Here is a 24136-nt window from a genome sequence, read left to right as displayed (position 1 = left end):
GTATGTATGAGCAAATGGCTTCACACATGAATTTTACCAAACATTTAAAAAAGAATTAATATCCATCCTTCTCAAACTATTCCAAAAAATTAGAGAAAAAAAAAATTAAATAAAGGCTTCCAAATTCATTCTACATAACCAGCATTACCCTGATACCGAAACCAAAGACACTACAAAAAAAAAGAAAATTAGAGATCAATATCCCTGATGAACATAATGCAAAATCCTCAATAAGGTATTAGTCAACTACATTCAACAATAAATTTTCAAAAATTATTCAACACAATTAAGTGGAATTGATAGCAGGAATGCAAGAATGGCTCATATTCATAAGTCAATCAGACTGATATATCACATTAACACAACAAAGGATAAAAATTATATGATAATCTCAAGAGATGTAGGAAAAGATTTCAACATCCATTCAGGATAAAATTGCTCAACAAAGTAGAGATATAGGGAGCGTTACTCAACATAACAAAGCCCATACATGATAAGCCCATAGCTAACATCATACTCAATGGTGAAAAGCAGCTTCTCCTCTAAGATCAGGAACAAGACAAGGATGATCACTTTTGTTACTTTTATTCAACATAATACTAGAAGTTCTAGCCACAGTAATTGGACAAGAAAAAGAAATAAAAAGCATCCATATTTGTAAGGAATAAGTAAAACTGTCACTATTGACAGATGACACAAAACCATACCCTAAAGAGCCTACCAAAAACTATAAATGAGCTAAGAATTAATGAATTCAGTAAAGTTGCAGGATACAAAATTAGCATACTGTTATTTCTATAAACTAATAACAAAGTAGCAGGAAGAGAAATTAACCCTATTTATAACTGCATCAAAATGAGTAAAATACCTAGGAATAAAGTTAATCAAAGAGGTTAAAGATCTATATTCTGAAAATTATAAAAAGATGATTAATGGAATTAAAGATGAAACAAATAAATGGAAAGATATTTCATGCTTACGGATTGAAAAAACGAATACTGTTAAAATGACCATATTACCCAAAGCAATCTACACATTCAGTGAAATCCCTATCAAAATACCAGTTTTTCCCAGAACTAAACAATCCTAAAATTTGTATGGGACCAAAGAAGACCCTGAATAACCAAAGCAAACTTGAAAAACAAAGCTGGACATATCACAACCCCAGATTTCAAGATATACCATAAAGCCATAGTGCTCAAAACAGTATGGTACTGTTAAATAGCATAGATGCTTAAATACATGGATTAAGACAACAGAAAGAGAGCCCAGAAATAAACCTATGTTTATATGGTCAATTAATCCTTGACAGAGAAGGCAAGAATATACAATGCAGAAAAGCCAGTCTCTTCAATAAACGCTATTAGGAAAAATGGACAGCTATGTGCAAAAGAATGAAAGCGAACAACTTATTTGCACCATACACAAAAATAAACTTAAGATGAATTAAAGAAGGGTGCCTGGGTGGCTCAGTGGCTTAAAGCCTCTGCTTTGGGCTCAGGTCATGATCCCAGGGTCCTGGGATTGAGCCCCACACTGGATTCTCTGCTCAGCCCCCTGCCTGCCTCTCTGCCTACTTGTGATCTCTGTCTGCCAAATAAATAGAATCTTTAAAAAAAAAAAAAAAAGGATTAATGATCTGAAACCATAAAACTCCTAAAAAAAAACATAGGTAGTAAACTTTTGAACACTGGTCTTAGCACTTCATTTTTGGGCCTGTCTTCTCAGGCAAAGGCAACAAAAACAACCATCAACAAAATGAAAAGGCAACATACTAAATGGAAAAAATGTACAAATGATATCTCCAATAGAGGTTCATATCTAAAATATATAAAGAACTCATACAACTCAACACCAAAAAACCACCAAACAATCTGATTAAAAATGGGCAGAGCCATATTGGGGAAATTCTCCCCAATAATTCTCTCCAGTATACCTTCTGCTTCCCTCTCTCTTTCTTCTTCTTCTGGAATCCCAATTATTCTAATGTTGTTTCGTCTTATGGTGTCACTTATCTCTCGAATTCTCCCCTCGTGGTCCAGTAGCTGTTTGTCCCTCTTTTGCTCAGCTTCTTTATTCTCTGTCATTTGGTCTTCTATATCACTAATTCTTTCTTCTGCCTCATTTATCCTAGCAGTTAGAGCCTCCATTTTTGATTGTACCTCATTAATAGCTTTTTTGATTTCAACTTGGTTAGATTTTAGTTCTTTTATTTCTCCAGAAAGGGCTTTTATATCTCTCGAGAGGGTTTCTCTAATATCTTCTATGCCTTTTTCGAGCCCGGCTAGAACCTTGAGAATTGTCATTCTGAACTCTAGATCTGACATATTACCAATGTCTGTATTGATTAGGTCCCTAGCCTTCGGTACTGCCTCTTGTTCTTTTTTGTGTGTTGAATTTTTACGTCTTGTCATTTTGTCCAGATAAGAGTAAATGAAGGGGCAAGTAAAATACTAAAAGGGTGGCAAAAACCCCAGGAAAATATGCTTTAACCAAATTAGAAGAGATCCAAAATCATGAGTGGGGAGAAAGGGAATAAAAAGAGGTTCAAAAAGGATGAAAGAAAAAAAAAGAAAAAAGAAAAAAAAGAAAAAAAAAACAAAAGAATTTTTAAAAAAAGAAAACACCTAAAAAAATGTAAAAAAGAAAAAATATATATATTAGATAAACTAGTAAAAAATCGTTAAAAAAGAAAAAGGTAACAGTTAAAAAAAAATATTTACCCGAAGGCGAGGAAAAAAAAAAAATGAAAAAGAAAAAATTAAATTAACTGCAAGACTAAAAAAAATCACAGGAAAAAAGCCATGAGTTCCGTGCTTGGCTTTCTCCTCCTCTGGAATTCTGCTGCTCTCCTTGGTATTGAAACCGCACTCCTTGGTAGGTGAACTTGGTCTTGGCTGGATTTCTTGTTGATCTTCTGGGGGAGGGGCCTGTTGTAGTGATTCTCAAGTGTCTTTGCCCCAGGCGGAATTACACCACCCCTACCCGGGCCCGGGGTGAGTAATCCACTCGGGTTTGTTTTCAGGAGCTTTTGTTCCCTGAGCGCTTTCCGTAGAGTTCCAGAGGACGGGAATACAAATGGCGGCCTCATGGTCTCCGGCCCAGAGGAGCCAAGAGCCCAGGGCCCCACTCCTCAGTGCGCCCTCAGAGAACAGCGCCCAGTTACTCCCGTCTGCCTGACCTCCGGCCGCACTCCGAGCTCACCGAGCCTGCGACCGGTACAAGGTAACACCGAGCAGGGAGCTCCCCAATATGGCAAAGGGAACGAGCATCAAAATTCAGGAGGTTCAGAGAACGCCCTTCAAAATCAATAAGAATAGGCCCACACCCCTAACCTAATAGTAAAATTTACAAGTCTCAGTGACAAAGAGAAAATCCTGAAAGCAGCCCGGGAAAAGAAGTCTGTAACATACAATGGTAAAAATATTAGATTGGCAGCTGACTTATCCACAGAGACCTGGCAGGCCAGAAAGAGCTGGCATGATATTTTCAGAGCACTAAACGAGAAAAACATGCAGCCCAGAATACTATATCCACCTAGGCTATCATTGAAAAGAGAAGGAGAGATTAAAAGCTTCCAGGACAAACAACAACTGAAAGAATTTGCAAATACCAAACCAGCTCTACAGGAAATATTGAAAGGGGTCCTCTAAGCAAAGAGAGAGCCTACAAGTGGTAGATCAGAAAGGAACAGAGACCATATACAGTAACAGTCACCTTACAGGCAATACAATGGCACTAAATTCATATCTCTCAATAGTTACCCTGAATGTGAATGGGCTAAATGCCCCTGTCAAAAGACACAGGGTATCAGAATGGATAAAAAAACAAAACCCATCTATATGTTGCCTCCAAGAAACTCATTTTAAGCCCGAAGACACCTCTAGATTTAAAGTGAGGGGGTGGAAAAGAATTTACCATGCTAATGGACATCAGAAGAAAGCAGGAGTGGCAATCCTTATATCAGATCAATTAGATTTTAAACCAAAGACTATAATAAGAGATGAGGAAGGACACTATATCATACTCAAAGGGTCTGTCCAACAAGAAGATTTAACAATTTTAAATATCTATGCCCCTAACGTGGGAGCAGCCAACTATATAAACCAATTAATAACAAAATCAAAGAAACACATCAACAATAATACAATAATAGTAGGGGACTTTAACACTCCCCTCACTGAAATGGACAGGTCATCCAAGCAAAAGATCAGCAAGGAAATAAAGGCCTTAAACGACACACTGGACCAGATGGACATCACAGATATATTCAGAATATTTCATCCCAAAGCAACAGAATACACATTCTTCTCTAGTGCACATGGAACATTCTCCAGAATAGATCACATCCTCGGTCCTAAATCAGGACTCAACCGGTATCAAAAGATTGGTATCATTCCCTGCATATTTTCAGACCACAATGCTCTAAAGCTAGAACTCAACCACAAAAGGAAGTTTGGAAAGAACCCAAATACATGGAGACTAAACAGTATCCTTCTAAAGAATGAATGGGTCAACCGGGAAATTAAAGAAGAATTGAAAAAAATCATGGAAACAAATGATAATGAAAATACAATGGTTCAAAATCTGTGGGACACAACAAAGGCAGTCCTGAGAGCAAAATATATAGCGGTACAAGCCTTTCTCAAGAAACAAGAAAGGTCTCAGGTACACAACCTAACCCTACACCTAAAGGAGCTGGAGAAAGAACAAGAAATAAACCCTAAGCCCAGCAGGAGAAGAGAAATCATAAAGATCAGAGCAGAAATCAATGAAATAGAAACCAAAAAAACAATAGAACAAATCAACGAAACTAGGAGCTGGTTCTTTGAAAGAATTAATCAAATTGATAAACCCCTGGCCCGACTTATCAAAAAGAAAAGAGAAAGGACCCAAATAAATAAAATCATGAATGAAAGAGGAGAGATCACAACTAACACCAAAGAAATACAAACTATTATAAGAACATACTATGAGCAACTCTACGGCAATAAATTTGACAATCTGGAAGAAATGGATGCATTCCTAGAAACATATAAACTACCACAACTGAACCAGGAAGAAATAGAAAGCCTGAACAGACCCATAACCAGTAAGGAGATTGAAACAGTCATTAAAAATCTCCAAACAAACAAAAGCCCAGGGCCAGATGGCTTCCCGGGGCAATTCTACCAAACATTTAAAGAAGAACTAATTCCTATTCTCCTGAAACTGTTCCAAAAAATAGAAATGGAAGGAAAACTTCCAAGCTCATTTTATGAGGCCAGCATCACCTTGATCCCAAAACCAGACAAGGATCCCACCAAAAAAGAGAGCTATAGACCGATATCCTTGATGAACACAGATGCGAAAATACTCAACAAAATACTAGCCAATAGGATTCAACAGTACATTAAAAAGATTATTCACCACGACCAAGTGGGATTTATTCCAGGGCTGCAAGGTTGGTTCAACATCCGCAAATCAGTCAATGTGATACAACACATCAATAAAAGAAAGAACAAGAACCATATGATACTCTCAATAGATGCTGAAAAAGCATTTGACAAAGTACAGCATCCCTTCCTGATCAAAACTCTTCAAAGTGTAGGGATAGAGGGCACATACCTCAATATCATCAAAGCCATCTATGAAAAACCCACCGCAAATATCATTCTCAATGGAGAAAAACTGAAAGCTTTTCTGCTAAGGTCAGGAACACGGCAGGAATGTCCATTATCACCACTGCTATTCAACATAGTACTAGAGGTCCTAGCCTCAGCAATCAGACAACAAAAGGAAATTAAAGGCATCCAAATTGGCAAAGAAGAAGTCAAATTATCACTCTTCGCAGATGATATGATACTATATGTGGAAAACCCAAAAGACTCCACTCCAAAACTGCTAGAACTTATACAGGAATTCAGTAAAGTGTCAGGATATAAAATCAATGCACAGAAATCAGTTGCATTTCTCTACACCAACAGCAAGACAGAAGAAAGAGATATTAAGGAGTCAATCCCATTTACAATTGCATCCAAAACCATAAGATACCTAGGAATAAACCTAACCAAAGAGACACAGAATCTATACTCAGAAAACTATAAAGTACTCATGAAAGAAATTGAGGACGACACAAAGAAATGGAAAAATGTTCCATGCTCCTGGATTGGAAGAATAAATATTGTGAAAATGTCTATGCTACCTAAAGCAATCTACACATTTAATGCAATTCCTATCAAAGTACCATCCATCTTTTTCAAAGAAATGGAACAAATAATGCTAAAATTTATATGGAACCAGAAAAGACCTCGAATAGCCAAAGGGATATTGAAAAAGAAAGCCAACGTTGGTGGCATCACAATTCCGGACTTCAAGCTCTATTACAAAGCTGTCATCATCAAGACAGCATGGTACTGGCACAAAAACAGACACATAGATCAATGGAACAGAATAGAGAGCCCAGAAATAGACCCTCAAATCTATGGTCAACTAATCTTCGACAAAGCAGGAAAGAATGTCCAATGGAAAAAAAGACAGCCTCTTCAATAAATGGTGCTGGGAAAATTGGACAGCCACATGCAGAAAAATGAAATTGGACCATTTCCTTACACCACACACAAAAATAGACTCAAAATGGATGAAGGACCTCAATGTGCGAAAGGAATCCATCAAAATCCTTGAGGAGAACACGGGCAGCAACCTCTTCGACCTCTGCCGCAGCAACATCTTCCTAGGAACAACGCAAAAGGCAAGGGAAGCAAGGGAAAAAATGAACTATTGGGATTTCATCAAGATCAAAAGCTTTTGCACAGCAAAGGAAACAGTTAACAAAATCAAAAGACAACTGACAGAATGGGAGAAGATATTTGCAAACGACATATCAGATAAAGGACTAGTGTCCAGAATCTATAAAGAACTTAGCAAACTCAACACCCAAAGAACAAATAATCCAATCAAGAAATGGGCAGAGGACATGAACAGACATTTCTGCAAAGAAGACATCCAGATGGCCAACAGACACATGAAAAAGTGCTCCATATCACTTGGCATCAGGGAAATACAAATCAAAACCACAATGAGATATCACCTCATACCAGTCAGAATGGCTAAAATCAACAAGTCAGGAAATGACAGATGCTGGCGAGGATGCGGAGAAAGGGGAACCCTCCTACACTGTTGGTGGGAATGCAAGCTGGTGCAGCCACTCTGGAAAACAGCATGGAGGTTCCTCAAAATGTTGAAAATAGAACTGCCCTATGACCCAGCAATTGCACTATTGGGTATTTACCCTAAAGATACAAATGTAGTGATCCAAAGGGGCACATGCACCCGAATGTTTATAGCAGCAATGTCCACAATAGCCAAACTATGGAAAGAACCTAGATGTCCATCAACAGATGAATGGATCAAGAAGATGTGGTATATATACACAATGGAATACTATGCAGCCATCAAAAGAAATGAAATCTTGCCATTTGCGACAACATGGATGGAACTAGAGCGTATCATGCTTAGCGAAATAAGTCAAGCAGAGAAAGACAACTATCATATGATCTCCCTGATATGAGGAAGTGGTGATGCAACATGGAGGCTTAAGTGGGTAGGAGAAGAATAAATGAAACAAGATGGGATTGGGAGGGAGACAAACCATAAGTGACTCTTAATCTCACAAAACAAACTGAGGGTTGCTGGGGGGAGGGGGTTTGGGAGAAGGGGGTGGGATTATGGACATTGGGGAGGGTATGTGCTTTGGTGAGTGCTGTGAAGTGTGTAAACCTGGTGATTCACAGACCTGTACCCCTGGGGATAAAAATATATGTTTATAAAAAATTAAAAATTAAAAAAAATGGGAATAATATTACTTAGTTTGTAAAGTTTTTTTAGGAAACAAATGAAGTGGCATATGTGAAAATATCGTGAAATATATAATAAAATACATATATGACTGCTAAAAAAAAAAAAAAATGGGCAGAGCATCTAAACGGACATTTTTCCAAAGAAGACACAGATGGCCAACAAACACATGAAAAGATGATCAACATCACTAAACATCAAGGAAATGAAAATCAAAACACCGACAAATCACCTCGTACCTGTCAGAATGGCTAGTACCAAAAAGACAAGAAACAAGTGTTAAGAGGCACCTGGGTGGCTCAGTGGGTTAAAGCCTCTGCCTTCGGCTCAGGTCCTGATCCCAGGGTCCTGGGATGGAGCCCCGCATTGGGCTCTCTGCTCAGCAGGGAGCCTGCTTCTCACTCTCTCTCTCTCTCTCTCTCTCTGCCTGCCTCTCTGCCTATTTGTGATCTCTGTCAAATAAATAAATAAAATCTTAAAAAAAAAAAAAAAGAAACAAGTGTTAAACTGAGGGTTGCTGGAGTGGAGGCGGGTGGGAGGGATGGGATGGCTTGGCAACAGACACTGGGGAGGGTATGTGCTTTGGTGAGCTCTGTGAATTGTGTAAGACTGATAAATCACAGACCTGTACTCCTGAAACAAATAATACATTATATCTTTAAAATAAAAAGAAAGAAAGATGAAAGAAAGAAAGAAAGAAAGAAAGAAAGAAAGAAAGAAAGAAAGAAAGAAAGAAGGAAAGAAAATGGAAAAGAAGCAAGTGTTGGTGAGGACATGGAGAAAAGGGCACACATGCGCCCTGCTGGTGCAGCCACTGTGGAAAATAGTGTGGATGGTCCTCCAAATTTTACAAAATAGAAATATCAGATGATCCAGTAATTCCACTTCTGGATATTTACCCAAAGAAAATGAAAATACTAATTCAAGAATATGTATGCACACCCACATTTATTGCAGAATTATTTATAATAGTCAAGATATGGAAGCAACCTAAGTGCCAATCGATATACGAATGTATAAAGAAGATGTGGACTGTGCGTGCGCGCGCACGCACACACACACACACACACACACACACACCACACAGGAATATTACTCAGCCATAAAAAAGCATCAAACCTTGCTATTTGTGACAACATGGATGGACCTAAAGAATATTATGCTACATGAAATAAGTAAGACAAAGACAAATGCTGTATGATTTTGCTTATGTGTGAAATCTTAAGAAAGAACAGAAAGGGGGTGCCTGGGTGGCTCAGTGGGTTAAAGCCTCTGCCTTCGGCTCAGGTCATGATCTCAGGGTCCTGGGATCGAGCCCCGCATCGGGCTCTATGCTCGGCGGGGAGCCTGCTTCCCTCTCTCTTTCTCTCTGCCTGCCTCTCTGCCTACTTGTGATCTCTTTTCTCTCTAATAAATAAATGAAATCTTTAAAAAAAAATTATGCCTGCACGGTTCAGTTTTTATAGGTAAGCAATAAAAGTTCAGAGATCTCTAGCCTAGAGAAACCAAATATATAAAACACTTTTACATAACATAATATAGTAAGAACAGAAGATTCTATGGAGGGGCTTCCCCAAAAGAGAAAGCCTGAAATTTCTTACTTCCTGACATACCCTGAGAAGAGATGAAGAAGAACTAGACAACCAGAAAGCCCTGGGAGGAGCCTAAATAGAGAAGATCTAATAAGCATAGGCACGGAAGAGAAAAATTATGAAGATCTATAAATCTGTTCATGTTGCCGAACACCAACCGTGAATCAAACAATGGTAATCAGTCAGGCTGGAAAGGTATATGGGAGGCAGCAGAGGCCCTTCTATGCCATATTAAGGAAGTCTAACTAAATACCCTTTACCTGTGGTTCTTACTCATGATTATCTGAAACACCACCAAAAATCATTTTTGTGGATGAATTACTTTATTAATTCAAACATGAGCAAATCTATGTGCTACACATTAATTATTTCTGTTGCTATATCAACAGAAAAAGATTAAAAAAAAAACCTCAGTTAATTAGAACAGACAAATACACAAAGAGAGAAATAGATTAGTGGTTGCCAGGGCTTGAGGGAGGGGTAAATGGGGAATGACTGCAGACAGGTACAACGGTTTCTTTTTTACAATGACAAAAATGTTCTAAAATTAAGTAATAGTGATGGTTTGAAAACTCTGTGAGTACACTAAAAATGACTGAATTGTATACTTTAAAGGGTAAATTTTATGGTATGTAAATGGTATGTCAATAAAGCTATTATAGGAGGAGGACTGGCCACAAGATAGCAGTCCATCCGCCACAGGTACATCAAAACAAGTCTAAAATGGAATTTATCTTCTTTATAAACCTTATTCTTTTCTTACATTAATAGTACTACCATCAACGTCGACATTTCAGCCAAAAATCTAGCAATCACCCTACATATCAAGTCTCTCCCACCTTAAGGTGTTCAAGTCCTAGAGATTCTAGTTCCTAACTTTTTAATTCTTTTTATAATAAAAAGGAAAAAATTACTGCAGAAGAAGTCCCTTTTTCACACTGCTACTGTTTTGGAAACAGACATGTGACGATAGGATGACTGAAGCTATAACATCTTATAAACAAGATCAAGAAATTCACAATGCCACTGATATCACTAAGCTCTAGAATCCCTTTCCAAACTTAGTGTTATGTGGGAAGACTCTTACTTGAAAAGGAATGCTTCTTAACTAACACTACAGAAGAGCTGAATAAAAATGTGCAACAGAGAAATGTAGTAAAAACTGGAACACTGAAGAAACTTCTGGGATCCAGATACATATGTGAGAGTTAACACATTAGAGGGCAATAACAAAAACAAGAACTACCATTTGTCATCTATATATTATTCACCAATCTCTATGCAAAGTATTCCATAATCTTATACTTAGAGCAAACCTACAGGCAGGTATTATTAGCCCTATTCTATATGACTCAGACATGGTCAGATAGCTAATAAAGGACAACATGAGGGGTGCCTGGGTGGCTCAGTCAGTACACAGTCCAATTCTTGATCTGGCTCAGATCATGATCTCAGAATTGTGAGATCAGCCCTGGGTCAGCTCCATGCTGAGCACGGAGCTTGATTAAGATTTTGTTCCTCTCCCTTTGCCCCGTTCCCTCCCTTAAAAAAAAAAAAAAAAAAAAAAGGCGGGGGACACTCCAAACCCCACATCAAATCTGTTTCAACGCCTAAGATAGTTAAAACAATAATGAATGAAAATGGGTCCACCCAAAATGTACAAAATGAGATGGTAGCTAAAAATAATCTAGAAATATACATTTAAGAGGGAAGGACAAACTGCTCAACAAGAGGGGGGTGCCTGGGTGGCGCAGTGGGTTAAAGCCTCTGCCTTCGGCTCAGGTCATGATCTCAGGGTCCTGGGATAGAGCCTCGCTTCGGGCTCTCTGCTCAGCGGGGAGCCTGCTTCTCTTTCTCTCTCTCTCTCTCTCTGCCTACTTGTGATCTCTGTCAAATAAATAAATAAAATCTTAAAAACAAAACAAAACAAAAAAAAACCTGCTCAACAAGAGGGATAAGGATGAGCAGTTGGGCAGATCAGATGTAAACAAAATGGCTCACCCAGCGGTTTTTACAAATAAAACTTAACTGAAACACACCACACTCATTCAACTATGTATTGTCTGTGACTGCTTTTGCACTACAATAGCAGCAAAACTGAATGGTTGTTAACATATAGCACAGAAAGCCAAAATTATTATCTGGCACTTTATAAAAAAAAAAAGTTTTTCAACTCTTAAGAGAGATCACTCAGAAAACCCAAGAAAACATACCACTGAAGATGATTTTTTTCTTTTAAATTCTAAGAAGAAATAGTCAATTCATCAAAGAGATGTAAAAACACTGGTACCAAAAATGTCAATGGAATTTAGCAATTACAAGGTAACTAACTTATGAGCACCCTGCTTATGATAACTACAGTCTCCAACCTATAAACGTGTTGTAATCTAAAAATTATAAAGTCAGTCATCCCCCCCCCCAAAAAAGAAAGAAAGATTGTGATTTTTCAACCATAAATCCATGAATTACTTTAAACAAAAACGGGCCAAACTTAGGCAAAGAACATTTCAAAGAGCAAGGAGTTTCAAACTCTGAACCTGTTTATACATATCAACATTTTAAGCACTGTTTAGAATCCAAGGTTATGTGGACATCAGTTGTTTTGCATCACTCACTAGCTTTTTTTTAAACAGCTTATGGCAGGCACATTTCTGCTCATCAAAAAAAAAAAAAAAAAAAAAAAGACATGTTATTTTGTAAATTTCCCAGTCTCCTTGCAGATAGGCAGGACCACATGGCTAACACTGTATAGTGGGCTGTAAGTTTTGTGTAACTGCCAGACTAAAGCACTGAGAGCTCATGCATAACCCTATGGACTCTCCCATTCCCTGCTGAAACAACTGTGGAAGCTTCATGCTGAGATGGAAAATGGACATAGTCTAGATTTCTGAGTTACCACATGGGCTTCCCTAGAGAGTTATAGCTGACACTGCATAATCAAGTAAGCTTTTGTTGTGTAAAACTCCTGGGATTTGGGATTTCTTATTCCAGTACTGGCTAAGCAGATCCAAAACTAGAGCTCTCCCAATGTCATGTCTATGTAGTTACAGTGCAGCTGGCCACATGCTATGGTCCAGAAATTTTTATTTGATCTGGCCCCATTATTCCAAGCTAACAAAACTCAATCTTAAAATTTCTGTTGTACTTCTTGGGAAGACAGGTTCTCTTCCTGCTGAAGCTAACCTGAGAAGACATAATCTTAGATCCACCATGTGGAAACAGACTGCTTGGGAATTAAACCAACAGAGAGGAAAGCAAAACAAGGAAAAAAGAATTCTTAACACTTTTCCTGAGTACCCACATCCCTGACCTTTTCAGTCACATTAAACCAATCAATGCCTTCGTTTACTTAATCCAATCTGGGTTGGGTTTCTGACTCTTAGAATTATAACTACCAGAGGTTAACCACAGAAGTCGTTAACACAGCTTAAACATAACATAAAAACTATTAATTTAAACTCTAGCCTCAGGGAGGAAAAGCACATATATACAAGAGGAAAGAGGAAGAAGAAAATAATATTACTTTTACCTTTTTGTGCATGCAGGGTTAGTCCTAAGCATTTTTTTTTTTTAAATCGCTCTTGCCACTCTTAATTTAAAAGTCACCCATCTATAGGAAAATCTTCCCAAACCCCTAGTATCCAGAGGCCACAGAAACCATATACAGGCCACCTGACTCCATCCAAGGCAACCCTGACTAGATAAACTGAAGTATGGTCCAAAATGTATTGCTTATATTCCATCAAATCAGAACTTTTATTCTTAAGAAAACATATATTTTGGAAGAAGACACAACAAATTATTAATTGTACTCACTTCCAGGAAGAAGGACTGGGAAGGGACTTATATTTAAGTATGTTATAATGATCATACATTATTTTTGTAACTTTTAAAAAAAAATTAGTGATAAGGATATACAAAAAGAATGTATCCCTTCAAAGCAGCTGCTCATCTTTGGACCCTCTAAGAAAACAGTGTAAAGTGAGCAAAGATTCATAACAAGTGTGAATGGCTAATAGCTCCCACAAATCCCTGCATTGCATTTTCAACATAATATGCTTATTAGGTCAAAAAAATCTCAGAGTAGCTTGTCTTAAACATGTAAGTGCAAAGCATTCAGGTTACTCCTAAACTAAAGATCTGCTAGGCAATTCATCATTCTCAAGAAACCTGCCCTTACTGTCAGTTCCCCTAGATTATTCTTTTTCAGAACTTTCTCCTTTCTAACATGTCCAGAGATTCTCCAAGGAATCAATTATGATAGTTTATATGTAAGCAGTTTATATGCTTTTGAGTAGGGTGTTATAAATTAGGAGTTAATTAAAACACAAAGTTTTGTACATATCCAATATATATCAGAGAAATTAAAATAAATGTTACAGGTCAACCCTCCCAGGTCCCTTCCCTCTTCAGGAGCTTTGAGCTTATACTCAATATAACCCTGCTTTCCTGCCTCCCCCAAATAAAATAAAATAAAAGTCATAGACAGACTGGTACATTGTTTTGATATATGTCTGTTTCACCCATGTTTTCTAACTACCTTAGGATCATGTACTCTGGATACAGAGGAATTAACATTGTTCATTATTCCTTCAGTAGTCAGAGAACGCCTCTAAATTTAATCTTTTTTATCCATTCTAGTTTGTCGTGTGTTTATTTATTTTTTTGGTTTTAGGGAAAATTATAAAATATCTCAAATAATTTCTCAAAACTTTAATTCACTTTTATTAAAACCACGTATTACAGTTAAATGATGTAGTATAGGGTATCTCAGAGATTTCTAAAGGCTAAAAATCACGTCTATACATTTTCAATCAATTTCAACATGTGAGAAGCTGAGTTCTAATGCCTATTTAACAGGCGATCGTTATCATATTTGTAACATGGGATACAAATCATACTATTTCTCCTGGCAGAATGGTAGTATGAGAGACCTGAGACTGATCAGCATCCTTCTTCTTAACTGCCCCTTCCCCACATCTGTTAACATCCTTAGGAGTTGCCAGATTAATGCAAGTGGCCCTATTTGTGGATCTAAATTTAAGTGATCCAGAGACAGAAAACCAAATCTCACTGGGAGAAAGAGTTTTCTTCCTGGATTTTTTACGTCTTGGGACTGTTATGCCCGCGTTTTCGCATCTGAGAGACCACCAAGGAGCCAAGCACCGATGCAATCACATGAGGGTTTATTCAGCAAGCTTAAGCTTAGGCCCAAGTATACCCGACACAGCAGAGTAGGGACTTGGACCCCGAGCCAGATTACAGTCAGGGTTTTTAAAAGGCAGAGTAGGGGTAGACTCAGCAGTGGGGGAGGACAAAGGGGGTTATAGATGATTTAAGTCTCTAAGGAATTTTGGAAGCAAGGTCTCCAGGACCTTGAGGGGCTAGCTATTGTCTGGGGAAAAGGTTACTCATTACCAGTAATAAAAATCTTCTGTGAGACCCTTTAGATGTACATCAGTGGGTCATATGCTTGGGAATGATTGGTGACACTATCTTGGAGGTTTAGAGATAAAGTTTCACATTTCTCCCATCAAGTGTCCTTGTTAGTGAAATTTAGGTTAAGAAGAAATTTAACTTTATTTACATTTCCTTCTGCCTCAGCCTCCTTCAGTTTTATGGTGGGGAGGGCAGACACTAGGGCTTAAGGAACTGAGTTATTTGTCTCTTGAAATTGGGCTATTGAGAAGATAGCTTCTTTGTTGTAAATCACTAGGACATTTGTAAACCAAGGGAGACTCCTGTCTTGCAGGGTTGTGATCTCTGCAAGTTAACTATTTGTTTTTCTTTTAGGGCAGCCAGGGGTGGCTGAGGAATGTCACACATACTACCAAGGGGAGGAGAGTGGGTGGAGAGGGGGTGCAAGATACCAGCTTTTGCTTTGCCAAAGATGGCTGTACTTATGTCAGGGCTAGACTCAAGGTGGGTAGAGCCTTGTTTTTCTTGGCCTCCTCAGGGACCTGATACAGCTTTGAGGCCAGTAAGAATTTAGTATCTAGGACATAAAACTTAACCTGTTGGTGACTGCATTTCCTACTTTACAGAGAAAGCCAGTCTGCACCCAAAGAATAGAAGGCAACCCACCAACAGATGCATTCCCCAACCCCAAAAAATTTTATTTATTTAAAAAAGAAAAAACAATGGGCTCTGGATGTGTTCCAGTACTGACTCTTTTTTCCTGTGACCTAGCTGCACGCCAGGCCTTCAATTAAAAAGTAAAATAAAAGATATCAACAAATAAATCAACAAATTTCTTTTGTCAATAAATTTCTCATTATACTTATCATTCAAACTGGGTTTTCTATCACTTACAGCCACGGATCTTTTCTCATATAGTGTAAAATTAAACAGAAAAGATACCCATGTAAAGAAGAATAAAGTTGAATAACCTTACCTTCCACCACATACAAAGACTAACTCAAAGTAGATCAAAGACCTAAACATAAAGAGGTAACACTACAAAACTCTTAAGATAGGAGGAAAGTTTCATGACACTGGATTTGGCAATGATTTCTTGGATATGACACCCAAAGCACACGCAATGAAAGAAAAAGTGAAAGAGACATCAAAATATAAAACTTGTGCATCAAAGGTTATAATCAACGAATGAAGAGATAATGAACCAATGGGAATGGGACAAAGAATGTACAACCCATGTATCTGGTAAGGAGTTAAAATCTAGAAAATATATTCAAACACCTAAAATTTGGTCACAATAAAACCGAGAAATTTGATTTAAAAATTGGACAAAGAACTTAAGTTTCTTCAAAGATACACAAATGGGCCTCAAAAATATGAAAACATACTCAGTATCACTAATCATTACAGAAATGCAACTCAGAACCACAATGAGATCTCTTACAACCATTAAGAGGGCTGCTATCAAAAACAAACAAACAAACAAACAAACAAAAGGAGCCAGGGAGGCTTAGTTGGTTAAGCACTTGATGCTTGATTTCAGCAGCTCTGATTTTGATCTCAGGGGTCGTGAGTTCAAGCCCCACACTGGTCTTGATGTTAGGTGAGGAGACCACTTAAAAAACAAAACAAAAACACAAAAATTACAAGTGTTGGCAAAAGGTGAAGAAATTGGAACCTTGGGCACTGCTACTGGGAATGTAAAACAGTTCACAGCCACTGAGGAAAAGAGTATGATGATTCTTTAAAAAATTAAACACAGATTTACTATATGATCCAGCAATTCCTATTCTACGTATACACTCAAAAGAATTGAGAGCAGGAACTCAAACAAGTATTTGTATACACACGTTCATAGCATCACTATTCATAACAGCCAAAAGGTAGATCCAAATGTCCATTAACAGATAAACAAAATGTGGTACATGCATACAATAGGATAATATTTAGCCTTAAAAAGGAAGGAAATTCTAAACATGTTCCAACATGTATAAGCCTTAAATTACGCTAAGTGAAACTAGCCAGCTGCAAAAAAAGAAATACTCTATTTTACTTACAAGGTACCTGGAGTAGTCAAATTCACAGAAACAAAGTAGAACTAGAAGGGCTGAGAGAAGGAGAAAATGGGGAGTTTTTAACAGGTATACAATTTTAGTTGGTTTTTTTGTTTGTTTGTTTGTTTTTTACAATTTTAGTTTTTTTAAGATGAGTAAATTCTGGAGATTGGTTGCTTCGTGTTATGAATATAGTTACGGAACCTCAAATGTACACTTAAAATGACTAAGATGGTAACTGCTGTTTCCCTTCTAAATATTAGATTCTTTTTTTTTTTAAAGATTTATTATTTATTCAACAGATCACAAGTAGGCAGAAAGGCAGGCAGAGGGAGAGGAGGAAGCAGGCTTCCCGATGAGCAGAGAGCCCAATGTGGGGCTCGATCCCAGGACCCTGGGACCATGACCTGAGCCAAAGGCAGAGGCTTTAACCCACTGAGCCACCCAGGCGCCCCTAAATAGTAGATTCTTAAATGACAACTATATGACATCTTCAAAGACCAGATTCAAATAAGGAGGAATATCTGTCTGGTTTACCTATGTTTTATACATACAGGATAACAAACATTTTACCTCATTTTAATCACTGCTACATAATTCAAATGGTACAAAAAATAATTTGGAAATTAAACTACTCAAGGCATTATCAAAGAGCTGAGAGATTAATGAAGGGATCTACACAACCAACACCATTAACAATCAAGTTATTTTTGTAGTTGTTTGAACAATAATGAGGTCTTCAAATTCTTTTCATTGGAAAGTTTACTATTAAAATATTTAATATGACTGATTTGAACTTTCTTTCCGAAGAGCTTTGTGTTTTACTTGTTAGGTTCTGCTTCATTGTTTAATCAGAAAAAAAAAAGTCTGAAACATTTTAATAGAATAATCAGGAAAGGGTTTGTGATTCTCATTAAGGTGATGAGCCTGAGTTTCTTTACTAGTTAAATGAATCATTCCACATTGTGACTCATTTCCAACACTTTGCTATAGGGAAAATACTTTACAGGTCTTAAAAATACAATGGTAACAAATATCATCAAACTCTTGTGAAGATTAAAAAAAGACAGAAGCATATATAAACTGAAACGGACCCTCAAACAATCCAGTCATTAAAAATAGAGGTTAGTGGGCGCCTGGGTGGCTCAGTGGGTTAAGCCACTACCTTCAGCTCAGGTCATGATCTCAGGGTCCTGGGTTCGAGTCCCACATCAGGCTCTCTGCTCAGCAGGGGGCCTGCTTCCCTTCCTCTCTCTCTGCCCGCCTCTCTGCCTGCTTGTGATCTCTCTCTGTCAAATAAATAAATAAATAAATAAAAATAAAATCTTAAAAAAAAAAGAGAGGTTAGTAATTTGTTATGATAATTAACTTAGGAGGGCTAGGGGCAGGCAGCAGCATTTTAGGTATAACAGCATGAAATGAGATATAAATAGAGCTCTATGGCTCACAAAAAGTACAAAGAAGGATAGGAGAAGAATGTCAATGATCAAAAAACAAACTATCAAAAAGCTAAAATATGCTAATGATAACTACATGAAGTCCAATCCAAACATATCAAGAAAATATAGTAACGTGACATTAAAGAAAAGGCTCTCCAGCTGTCATGGTGTTTGCTCTCTAAGTCATCAGGAGAAAAGAGCTGAGAGTTAAGAATCAGAGAGAACTAAAGTAACATTATGCTATCCCTCACACCAATTTATAACAGGTTATAGGAACAATAAAAGTAAAAAGTATTATTTATCTTAAATTCTCATAATTAAAAAAACACTTTTTGCATGAAATTTAAAAACACCCATAAGTATTCTTTTCTTTAAAGATTTCTATTTATGCGGGCACCTGCGTGGCTCAGTGGGTTAAAGCCTCTGCCTTCAGCCCAGGTCATGATCCCAGGACCCTGGGATCGAGCCCCGCATCGGGCTCTCTGCTCAGTGCAGAGCCTGCTTCTCTCTCTCTCTCTCTCTCTCTCTGCCTGCCTCTCTGCTACTTGTGTTCTCCGTCAAATAAATAAATAAAATCTTAAAAAAAAAAAAAAAGATTTCTATTTATGGGAGAGAGAAGGAGAGAGTAGAGAAAAGCACAATCAGGGAGAGGGACAGGAAGAGAGGGAGAAGCAGCCTCCCTGGTAAACAGGGAGCCCAGCAGATGAGGGGCTCAATACCAGGACCCTTAACTGACTGAGCCACCCAGGTGCCCTCAAAAGTATTCTTAACATCTCAAGAAGGAAATGAAAATAAACAGGGCTTCTTGAAAGGTTCTTTTTTCCCTTAAAAAAATTATCTTAAAAGGAAGAAGGACTTCTAAGGTGTTAACCTTTTTTTCCAACCTATTCTTATCTTTATGGAAAACATACAACTAGATCTAAATTTATGAAGTGCATAATTTAACTTACATTTTAATCAAATTTCTGTTACCTGTAACATTATAAATAGATGTGTTAGTTGTAAAGACTATGTTATATAGTTTTTAAATAATTTATTATACTCTCTAGTAAAATAGATCCAAAGATCTGTCGGTGATACTAGGCACTGGTGATAGGAAAAAAAAATCCTCAACAGAGAATTATTCATTCTCCCTCTGCTGAAGCAGCATGACATACTATCAAGAGCCCAGACTTGGCAGCTAGTCTGAATCCAGCTAACTTTCTTCACCTCTCTGTAACTCAAGTTTCCTAAGCTTTAAAATAATACTGACATCTCTCTGGGTTTTTATGAAAACAAAACATATTAGTATGCGTAAAAGCACTAGAACAGCGCTGACACATTAAACGCTACATAAGTGTTCAGTAAATACAGAAAAAAGTGCTTGCTCTGTGCCAGGCACTACTCTAGAAGCAGTACAAAGAACAAACAAAAATCTCTTTTCTTTGCAAAGTTTACATTTATTTGTTTACTTATTTGAGAGAGAGAGGACTGGCGGGAGGGAGCAGAAGAGGGAGGAGGAGAATTAAGGTGCCTGTGGAGTAGGGAGTCTGAGGCTTGGCTGGATCCCAGGACCCCAGGATCATGACCTGAGTCAAAGGCAGACACTTAACCAATTGAGTCACCCAGGCGCCCTGGGAAGTTTACATTTAAGAAGTAGGTGATGATACTTTAGAATTAAGAAGCATAATTATTTAGCCAATAAATCATCCAATACAGACACTGAGATATATGTATTCAGAAAAGCTCAGTGATTACTGGAGATCAATAGAAATGAAAGAATTTCCACAGGCTCTAATTCTATGAAGAAAGTTCATCTAAACCCCCCAAAATATGGGGAATAGTTCTTCCTGCCTCTATCCAAATGGCACTGTTAGGGTTTACTACGCAGTTGATCAAAAACTCAGAAGTGACCACATCAGAAGAGAGTTAAACAACAGCTAACCAAAGAATAAAAGTAATCTCCACTTTAGGTGCACCTGGGTGGCTCAGTCTGTTAAGGGTGGATTCTTGGTTTTTGACGCAGGTCATGATGACACAGGGTCATGAGACTGAGACCCACTAGGGCTTGGTGCTCAGCAGGGAATCTACTTGAGAGTCTCTCTCCATCTACCTCTCCCCATGCCCCCCCACACACATGTTCTCTCTAAAATAAATAAATTAAAAATAATAAAGTAGGGGTGCCTGGGTGGCTCACAGTGGGTTAAGCCTCTGCCTTTGGCTCAGGCCATGGACTCCAGGGTCCTGGAATCAAACCCCGCATTGGGCTCTCTGCTCAGTAGGGAGCCTGCTTCCCCCTCTCCCTCTGACTGCCTCCCTGCTTACTTGAGATCTCTATCTCTGTGTCAAATAAATTAAAAAATAATAATAATAATAATTAAAGTAATCTCAGGGCACCAGGGTGGCTCCATGGGTTAAGTGTGTGCATTCGGCTCGGGTCATGATCCCAGGGTCCTGGAATGGAGCCCTATGTGGGGCTCAATGTTCGGTGGGGAGCATGCTGCTGTTTCTTCCTCTGCCTGCCACTCCCCCTATTTGTGCTCTCTCACATGTGCTCTCTCTCAAATAAATAAATAAAATCTTTTTTTTTTTTTTTTTTTTTTAAAGATAGAGTAATCTCCACTTTCACCAAATAAATACTAAGATGAGCTCTCTGGGTTCTTGAGAGACTAAACAAAGTGAAATAGAAAATTCTGATAAAGAGGCACGAGAAAGTAAAGACTAAATAGAAAATAAAAACCAGTTTTATTTGGATTATTTAGTATCTAAGCCTACCCTAAATACTTGGGACAGCTCTTAGTAGAACAACCTCATCACAATGATGTACATGAGAAAAACTCTAGAATGGACAGAAAGCACTTCGTACAAGGTTCAGCATATGACCAGAGATCCTAATTTCTTTTTTTAAATTTTATTTTATTTTATTTATTTATTTGACAGAGAGAGATAACACACAAGCAGGCAGAGCAGTAGAGGGGTAGGGAGAAGCAGACTCTCTATGGAGCAGGGAGCCCAACACAGGACTCAATCCCAGAACCCTGGGATCATGACGCCAGTCGAAGGCAGCTGCTTAACCAACTGAGCCACCCAGGTGCCCCCAGAGAACCTAATTTCTAAACTAAACTGAAATACAGACCATTTCACTATTTATTCATTCAAATTATAATCACCGAGCTCTCAAAGTACCAGCTATGCTGGCCAGGGTTGGCATTGGTACAGAACATAAGATCAAAAGGAATCTGTAGATTTCTGTTCTAGTTAAAATAAAAGTAGCTTTAAGTTCTGTCGTCCAATCTATTTCTCTTCTGGTATACCACACTGCCCCATTTGAACCAAAAAGGAATGGTCTGGGGTGGAAGTAGGAGAATATAATTTCATAGAGCAATCTCTATGATGGAACTTAGTATTGTAATTTTAATCTCTACTAGAAAAAAATAAAATGGAGCACCTGGTTGGCACAGCCAGTTAAGCATCCAACTCTTGGTTTCAGCTCAGGTCATGATCTCAGGGTCCTGGGATCAAGCCTTGCATCAGGCTTCATGCTCAGTGTGCCCCTGCCCCCCATGCTCGTACCCTCCCACTCACTCACTCTCTCAAAAAAATAAATCTTAAAAAATAAATAATATAAAATGATACATACCTATCACATCAGCTTCTTTTACTAAACAAATTTTAATCTCTGCCATACAAATAGTGTAAGTTTATTAAAAGAATGACCAACTTCAGTTTTTTATGCCCTGCAAACCAAAAAGCATCTTACAAGTATTCCAAATTCATCATATATCATCAATTAAAATGAATAGTTTGATTATCTCTGTCTCCATGAGTGGATAGATGCTTTATTTTCTATTTATTACTATCCTTAAACCACTACCAAAATCAATCAATACCAAAAATCAAAATAAAGTTAAGCCAGAACCATCAAAACAGACAAAAGGGAGAAAGAAAATAAACTGAAGGTACTAAAGACTGACAAATTTTAATCTTACAACATACCTAAAATGTAAAGGTACAACAGTCTGAATATAGTTATTTAGGAGGAAAAAAAGGCTGCCGCACTATGAAAAATACTGTCTTCTGTAGTAGCAAAACAGGAGGGAGTTAACCAAAAGAATTTTTCCCATTAAAGAAGAGGAAATAAACAAGGCAAACTTCTTCCTTTTGAACAAACAGATACTATAAAGAGCAGCTGATAATTCAATCATTTACTAAGTATTCAGCCAAAGGAGCAAATCTCAATGTAGGAGAGAAGGGAGTAGTGGTCTCAAGTTACACGTGCCTCCTCCCACTTCTTCCTTACTGGAATTCCTTAGCACCTTCCAATAATCCTCCTGTATTGAAAATCACTACCCTGGAGAGGCACTGTTAAAATGGAAATGTGCCAAATTTCTTTAGTATGCGGAGACAGAAGAAAGATGCAAATCACTGATCTACACATCTATACATAATAAAGCCTACTTTCTCACTATAAAATTTTATTTTCCATATCATGTAATTGTGGGTTCTAGCCACCCTTGCTTCAATGAAGTGGTGTTCCAATCAATTTTGACACGTGAAAATTACAATGGTTATTATCATTTTCAGTCACATAACAGAAAGGCAAAGAAATCTGCAATTAGTCCTATTACTCTAGTTCAACCTTGGCCTTCCCTGAAACCCTTGAATCCAGAGATTCCAGATTGCTGAAGTTTACTTTATAACTTACCAATTTTTATTTAAGCATTTGTGACAGAATTTTCTTTTGAATGTATCTTCTTAGCTTAAGAACAAGTGTTTTAAACTATAAAAATAATATATAATCATTGAAAAGCCTTCAGTAATTCAAAAGTCTAAGTAATAAGTGATTTAAGTTCCTTCCCTTAAATCCCACTCCCATTCCCCAGGGATAACCACTGTAAAACAATGTGGGGTATATTCTAGATCTCTTCACAATACATACAATTTTTATATATTACTGTATAAACAAACTTGAGCGAACAAGGAGATCTTGCTGTACATTCAGTTCTACAAAACTTGCTTTTTACACTGATGGACTGAATAGCCTTTTAAGTTTATCCTGCTACACACAATTTGTTTAAACTGCATATTTCATAGTATTTTTCATCATTCCCTTACTGACAAGGTAATTTTGATATTGGAAATACTGTTTTCATTCTTTTTTATAATATATTAAACTTTTCCTTTATTGCCACTTCATACCGCCATCACGGCATTGTCTCTATTTCTTCTCACTTCCACTGAAAAACTTGGAAACTTGAGGCACTTCGGTGGCACAGTTGGTTAAGGGACAACTCTTCGTTTCGGCTCAGGCCCTGATCTCAGGGTTGTGAGAGCGAGTCCTGTGTTGCGCTCCGCACTTTGTGTAGAGTCGGCTTGAGATTCTCTCTCCCTCTGCCCCTCAAGCATCATTTTTATTAAGTTCTAGCAAAAACTGTCAAATTGTAGTCTAACAATGATTTTCCACTTGAATAAAATCTTAAGATAAATTCCATCTGCTTTAAGGCTAAAATTTTCCCTTTAAAATTATTATCTTCTAACACCTACTCCAACATCACTTTCATCAGTAATATATATCTAATTTTTGTTAGAAACAGAGCTCAACACACTTGATTTCCAAGGTATAGAAACTCTGAAGATCTGAGAAACTGACGAAATCTTCAATGCTTCTGAAAGATTACTAAAGCAAAAAGTTACAGGGAAAAATTATATTACTCAGGTATTTCTTTTTCTTAGCATTTTGCTTCCTGATTTTAGGATTTTAAAATGCTTCTGGAATGATGTCTATTCATGATCTAGCTAGCCAATATATCTTGTGGTA

The 24136-nt window shown here is 37.6% G+C and overlaps 1 protein-coding gene across 3 annotated transcripts in view; it reads right to left on the bottom strand.

Annotated features, from left to right (window-relative positions):
- The window catches only part of FNBP1L (formin binding protein 1 like), a 105409-nt gene that overhangs the window by 41112 nt on the left and 40161 nt on the right, over positions 1-24136 (bottom strand). The gene's annotated exons all lie outside the window — the stretch shown is intronic.

Source organism: Mustela nivalis, assembly GCF_964662115.1.
Source record: "Mustela nivalis genome assembly, chromosome: 10".
In the NCBI taxonomy this organism is placed as follows: Eukaryota; Metazoa; Chordata; class Mammalia; order Carnivora; family Mustelidae; genus Mustela; species Mustela nivalis.
This window is presented reverse-complemented; position numbering and strand designations above follow the sequence as displayed.